Below are 6738 nucleotides of genomic sequence, written 5' to 3' on the forward strand. Positions count from 1 at the left end.
CTCCAGGAAGAGATGAGGATTCCTTCCGAGGGACAGCAGCATGTGGAGCTGTGCACCTCCGCGGAGGCTGATCCAGTTCTGATCAGCTCCTCCCGGGCGCTCCTATGGACCACGGGGTTCCTATCCTCATCCTCCTCCCTGTGGCCTTGAGTGGACCTGGGCTTCAAACTCCTCACTCATAAAATAGGATAAAAATAATGAATCCCTGCTGTCACATTTGCAGGGCTTGGGACAGGAGTACAAATGGTGATCCAGGCACGATGCGAGTAAATAGTCATAAACAAAGCCAAGTGAAGCCTGTGGAATACAACACCCCACCCCCGACTTTGCAGATACATTTTCCTGCCAGCCTGGAAGCCAGGGTTGCACTTGGAACCCTGGGGCTCCTTGGCCAGGATGAGATGTCCCAGCCCCAGCCAGCCTCCTTCCCCGGCCTGTCTCACGCTGGGAGGAGCCCAGGATAAGTGCGTGTGTGCCTGGTGGCACACCCAGCCTCCAGCCATGCTTCCTGTTGACAGCTGGCCTTTGCCATGGGGCCTGCTGTGGTTTGCTCTTGGGAAGCGGACCTGGAGCAGAGGCCCCTGCAGGCCTCAAAAATAGACTTGGACTACTTGGGTGGGGAATTCTGAGCTCCCCAGATCTGGTAGCGTGATCTAGAAGTGGTGTCCCTTGGCCTGGAGGACTGCTCACCGGGAAGCCGGGGCACAGCCAGAGGAAGGCCAGTATGGGGCCCTCTAGGGTGTGGTCACAGGGTGGGGCTCCATCGAAGGTTCACTGTGAGGATTGAATCATTTACTCTAAGCCAAGGACTTAGCACAGTGCCTGGCACATACTAGGTGCTCAATAAAAGCAGTGTCTTTTTTTTTTGTTGAGATAAGATCTTGCTCTGTTGAGACTGGAATGCAGTGGTGTGACCATGGCTCACTGCAGCCTCAATCTCCTAGGCTCAAATGATCCTCCTGCCTCAGCCTCTTGAGTTACTGGGACCATAGGCATGTGCCACCATACCCAGTTAGTTTTTAAATTAAAAAAAATTTTTTAATTCTTCTGCTTCAGCCTCCCTAGTAGCTGGGATTGCAGGCGCATGCCACCACAGCTGGCTAATTTTTGTATTTTTAGTAGAGACGAGTTTCACCATGTTGGCCAGGCTGGTCTCGAACTCCTGATGACAGGTGATCTGCCCGCCTCAGCCTCCCAGAGTGCTGGGATTACAGGTGTGAGCCACCGTACCCGGCCCATTTTTGTTGTTTCTAATCTTAGTGTCTACAGAATTAGGCAGGGCCTCCCACAACCCGGCTTGGCTGCCTCTCCACCCTCACCCCTCTTGCAGCCGGCCCAGAGCCTGTGCCCACTGACAGTGTCCCCGGCCCCGTGCCTCCCAGTACGTCTGACCCTGGCATTGTGCTTCTGGGGCCCGGGAGACCCTCCCTCCTCTTGGCCGCCACGTGGGCTTCTCATGCCTGTGCCAGCATTTCGTCCTGGGAGAGGTCCTCTGGGTTATTCCCCTTCCTCTGGGCATGTAGGTCAGGCTCTCAGGCTTGTAGGAACCTGGGCGGCAGCCTCTTGCTCTGCAGGCAACTGTCCCATCCCCACCAGGCCCTGGACACCTGGGGGTGGGATTTGGGTTTATTCCCTTGGCTCCCCTCTACTCTGCCCAGTCTGGCAGGCAGCCATGTGCCAAACTGATTGTTGAGTGCAGGAATTTAACCTGGTATTCAGAGATCTCTGCTGGAATTTTCCACTGAGATAAGCAAGGGTAAAGGCTTGGAGGCAAGGCAGACACCGCGGTTCCTGCTTATCTCGGAGGCCTTAGGAGATAAGGACATTCTGGAAGAGCTGAAACTCAGATAATTATCACAGCTGAGTTCCATTCTCAAGCACAGCTCTGTAAAGAAGCCCTGAGGAGAAGGGGGGCACCACTGCCCCGGAGAGTCCCCGAGGGCCTCGGCCCATGGTTCCCTGGCCAGAGTGGAGTCACCTGGCCACTTCTGCAAGAAAGAAGATACAGATGTGTTAACAAGCTGAACCACGGTGGGGTCTCCTCGCAAGGAACACGGTGGGCACGGATCTGCGGCAGGCAGTTAGCAATGCCCGCTGCAAGCCCTGAGGGCAGCTTCAAAATCTCTGAAATATTTCTGCAGCAGCAGGCCTGGCTCTCCACGCAACCCCAGGGCTGTAAAGGGTGGAAAATTACAAAGGACTGACTTGGAGAGAAAGGAACCCACACGGAATCAACTGTCTCAGACAGAAAATCCCCTGTCACTGTCAATATGTGAGCAGAAACTGAGACATCACCTGGCAGGAGGGTTCAGATTCTTCAGCCACTGGGTGGGTGGGCGCTCAGGCCAGATCCTCTCCAGGGGCCTTCCAGCTCCACAGTTATGTAATTCTGTGTGTTTTGGAAGGAGAACGTATGAGTGCCTGCATACATGGCCTGTGTAAGTGGCATTGTGAATATTCTCCCGATCAATGCTAACGCAGAAAAGTTGATAAAACGCCTAGAGAGAAATGTAAAAATTGGTATAGCTGTATTAAGATAATATTAATTCTGGTCCTGTAAGTAAATTGCTTATTCTCCGTTTTGCCTAATTGCTCCTACAAGCAATGATGATTGTGTGTGACCCCACATCTACACAGCATTATGGATACTGCCTGGGCAGTGAGTCCTGACCCGCCTTCCATGGAGTTTGTGTCTGAGCCTGATGTCCCATGTCCCCTTGGGAATGCACCTTCCGATTTTCACAAGTGCACCGCAGGCTTCCTGCTCATGCTGGATGGCTCTCGGTGCAGAGGCTGGAAGTGGAGGGAGGTTTGGAGCCATCTGGCCCAGCCCCTCACTTTGGAGGTGAGTAAACTGGTGTCGGGAGGAGGTGGCTGGTTCCTGAGGGAGGATCTGGCAGGTTTCTCCCAGATGACTGTGCAGGAGGGGAAGCCAGGAGCTCCCACACCCTCCAGAGTTTCTGGGTTGTGGCCTTTCACTGCATCCTTGGGCCCTCACGAGGAGTGTCAAGTTGCCTGAGATCAGCAAGGGCTCCAGGCCCTGCCACACTGCCCACGCAGGAGGCGGGCTCCGGCAGCGGGTCCCCTGCCACTCGCCAGCAGTTTGCCAGCCAGCGGCTAAGTCCTCTGGGCTGGGAGCGCCTCCCTTATGTGAGCTTCGGCTCAGGCACTGTGGGCAACGGATTCTGGGGTGGGCCCCAAGACCCCAAGTCCCTGGTGGACATATCTCTCTCTTGAGTGTGCGTAGGGCTGTGGCTATGATGGTGTCACTCCTGAGATCAGGTTATATTATATGGGAAAGGCAAAGGGACTTTGAAGATGTAATTAGGTCCTTCTTCAGTTGACTGTGAGTTGAGCAAAAGGGAGATTGTGCTGGGTGGACCTGCCCTAATCAGGCAAGCCCCTTGAAAGAGGGTCTAGAAGTCAGACAGCATCTCTTGCTGGCCTTGAGAAGCCAGCCGCCCTGTGTGAGGGGCCTTGACGAGCTGAGAGCAGCTGCCTGCGGACGTCAGCAGGAACAGGGGACCTCAGCCTACTGTGGGAACTGAATTCTGCCAACAAACGTGTGGGCTCAGAAGAGGACCCTGAACTCTAGAAAGACCCTCGCCTTAACTGCAGCCTGTGAGAACCGGAGCAGAAGACCCAGCGAGGCTGTTGTGACTCCTGACCACAGGAACTGTGAGGTCATAAATGTGTGTTATTCTAAGCTGCTAAGTCAGTGGGTATGTGTCACACATCAAAAGATAACCTGTCCGCATTGACCCTGTCCGCCCAGAGATGCTAGAGGCGCGCTGCTGCTTTTACTGCAGGCCACCATAACACAGGGCTTTTGGAGCTGCAGATGCTCTCTGCCCTGTCCCTTGCCACGAGTCAGACTTTCTTCATGCGTTTTATCTCATGTTAATGAACCAGACCTTCTCCATGAGCCTCCATCTAGTGGAAAACAGAGGAGGGGGGATTTTACATTTTAGCTCATCCGACCCTGTAGATATGCCGACCCACAGTAATGCACAATCATCAGGTAAAACGTGGCTTCTCCCGGCCGCTGCCACCTTGCCCCTCTCTCACGTGGACACTGGTGCCTGGGTTGGGAGCATGGCTGGTGACTTCGTGGCAGTGTGGGGAGGAATGTGTGGTCCTTGGATCCATGAGAGGGCCTCGCTTCCCTGTGGTCTCTGCGGGAAACGCCTGCCTGGACATCAGCCTCTGAGGCAGCACGCCCCGCCTGCACCACCTCCTGGGACTGCCTATCTTGCTGGCTCCTTCCGCTGCCCCTGCCTGGCCCTCAGGGCCCCTCTGCACCCTCACCAGTCACTTCTGTGATCTTACACATGTGCATTGCTCAGGGGGTGGCTAGGGATGCTGCCTTGCACAGACAGCTCTGTGCTGTTTGGAGATTTGCCTGAGGTGTTCCAGGGGTCCCCTCTCCCCAGCTGGGACCCTCCCTCATGTGATGGATGGGCTGTTACAGAATCACAGTTATTCCAAAACTGCCTTCTCCAGACAAGGCCTGGCTTTCAGACCTGTTGTCTGGCTGTAGGCACAAACCTCCCATTTTGAGTGTAAGAAGCTGATTCTTAACCACTTGTCTTTTGTTTTATTTTATTTTATTATTTTATTTTATTTTGAGACAGAGTTTCATTCTGCGGCTCAGGCTGGTGTGCAGTGGCACAATCTCAGCTCACTGCAACCCCTGCCTCCCAGGTTCAAGCAATTCTCCTGCCTCAGCCTCCCAAATAGCTAGGATTACAGGCGCTTGCCACCACACCTGGCTAATTTTTTGTATTTGTAGTAGAGAGGGGGCCTTACTATGTTGGCCGCGCTGGTCTTGAACTCCTGACCTCAAGTGATCCACCCAGCTCAGCCTCCCAAAGTGCTGGGATTACAGGCCTGAGCCACTGTGCTGGCCTCTTTTTGCATTCTTGCTATAAAATTGGTATTTGTATCTTCCTCCCATTCTGTGCTCCCCCAATCCTGCAGGAAGGTGGATTCTTCAAGGGAATTAGGGCGAACAGAAGTGCGTTCACTGAGCCCTCCATCACACGGGTTACACCATTCCCATAGGCCGAGGCCTCGGGGACTCTCTGGGGAAGCGGTGCCCCCCTTCTCCTCGGGGCTTCTTTACAGAGCTGTGTTTGAGACTTGAACTCAGCTGTGATAATTATCTGAGGTTCAGCTCTTCCAGGATGTTCCAGCGTGTCATCATTCCCAGACCTTTGGTTACCAGCCTAGGGGCACAGGCTAAGGACGCCATTCAAAAAGATAGAGATTCGCAAGTCTCCAGGGTGCCGGGGCTCAGCCGAGCAGGCTGGCAGCATCCGGGGAGGTGGCCACGCCCCAGGGAAGTGGTGGCATGGAGGAAGAATCCCAGGGGAGGCGTGGACACAGCAGAGCAACACTGCCCTGTGTTAGGACTGGCTAGTCCACCCTGCAGGGATGAGGGGCAGAGCTTCAGCAGAAGGCCAGGCCGGTGTCCCCCCTCCAGCATAAGAGTCCCCCACTCCCACAGGGAGAGGAACCAGTGTGGTGGCAGAGCTTATTTCCCGGCAGCCCCGTGGGATGGGACCCAAACTAGAAGTCAGGGTGAGTTTGGAGGACATAAAGTGAGCTGGCTTCCCGCACACAGGCTGTGTGGAGTGATGTTCATGACAACAGATTTCCGTCTCCTCAGCCTCAGGCACAACCCTGCTACCCCAGTCGTGCTCAGAGACTCTGGAAATCTTACCTCAAGGAGGCTCTTCTTTACCACCAAGCCAGGAAATTTCGAGACTGGTCTCCTGAAGAATTTGAGAAGGCCAGGAGGAAGTCCACCTCCCGCTCTCCTGTGCCCCAAGCCTCCCGGGTCCACGGAAGCCACGCCCACCCCACGCCAGGTAGCATCCAGCCCAGGGTCTGACCCTGGACTGGCCCACACTGAGTGGCCTCTGGGTCCAGTGCAGGGTTCAGCCAGGGTTGGCTTCAGTTGACAGTGGGAGGAATTCATTTGACCGAAATATTCTCTTCTCTTCTGGGCTGTTGGTTTTTCAAGCGCAACAAAGATTCAATACAGCTCTGAGGAAGGAGTCAAGAAAAACATTCCGTGCCAAAGTGAGACCCCGGAAGTGACACCCCGGAACAAAGCTGAAAACCGGGCTCCAGTTGGGTGCCAGCAAGCTCTGGACTGGAATGTGGCTTCTGGCAGCGTGCAGGTGCTCGTGGGTCACCTGCTTTGTGGTCCAGCCTCCGCCCTGCCCCAGGTGACCACATGATCACCGTGGACTTTGCCTTGAAACCTTTTTGGAGGAAAATAAGCCTGACCTTGGGGCTGGCAGCCAGTGGGCACTGCCCTGGTCCAAGGCTGCTGCTCTTGACCTCTGCTCTGCGGCTGTTTTCCATTGGAGCAGAGGCTCCTCCTGTCCCGCCCGTGGAGGGAAGCAAACCTCCCACTGGGCCAGAGCGAGGAGAAAGGGAAGACAGGTGGCACCTCTGTGGACTGGTGATGACAGGCTCTTCAGCTCCGTACAAGTGACCGAACCTGGGGAACAGGTGAGTCATTGTTTAAACCTCTGTGCACTGTGTAGTGTCTGTGTGAGCACGTGCCTGTGTCTGCCTCTGTGTGTGTGTGTGTCTGCCTCTGTGTGTGTGTGTATTTGTGTTTGCCTCTGTGTGTGTGTGTCGGCCTCTCTGTGTATGTGCGTCTACCTCTGTGTGTGTGTGTGTGTGTCTGCCTCTGTGTGTGTATGTGTGTGTCTGCCTCTG

At 54.9% G+C, this 6738-nt stretch overlaps 1 protein-coding gene and 1 long non-coding RNA gene across 3 annotated transcripts in view; one reads left to right on the forward strand and one right to left on the reverse strand.

Annotated features, from left to right (window-relative positions):
- Nucleotides 1–1185: 1185 nt before the first annotated feature.
- LOC116551594 lies at nucleotides 1186–5813 on the reverse strand. Its single transcript, XR_004269013.1, has 3 exons — nucleotides 5726–5813; nucleotides 4013–4175; nucleotides 1186–1988 (listed from the first exon to the last, which is right to left on the reverse strand). It is a non-coding gene; the product is annotated as an uncharacterized LOC116551594 (long non-coding RNA).
- Nucleotides 5814–5912: 99 nt separating this feature from the next.
- Nucleotides 5913–6738, forward strand: part of RAB17 (RAB17, member RAS oncogene family) — a 16568-nt gene continuing 15742 nt past the window's right edge. Inside the window, exon 1 of one of the 2 annotated variants that reach the window (XM_032277815.1) lies at nucleotides 5913–6525. The gene's annotated coding sequence lies outside the window, so the exon portion shown is untranslated. The remainder of the gene's footprint in view (nucleotides 6526–6738) is intronic. The other variant, XM_032277816.1, reaches the window with a different exon arrangement.

This window comes from Sapajus apella, unplaced genomic scaffold, assembly GCF_009761245.1.
Source record: "Sapajus apella isolate SASKATOON/1434 unplaced genomic scaffold, GSC_monkey_1.0 scaffold10, whole genome shotgun sequence".
Taxonomy (NCBI): domain Eukaryota; kingdom Metazoa; phylum Chordata; class Mammalia; order Primates; family Cebidae; genus Sapajus; species Sapajus apella.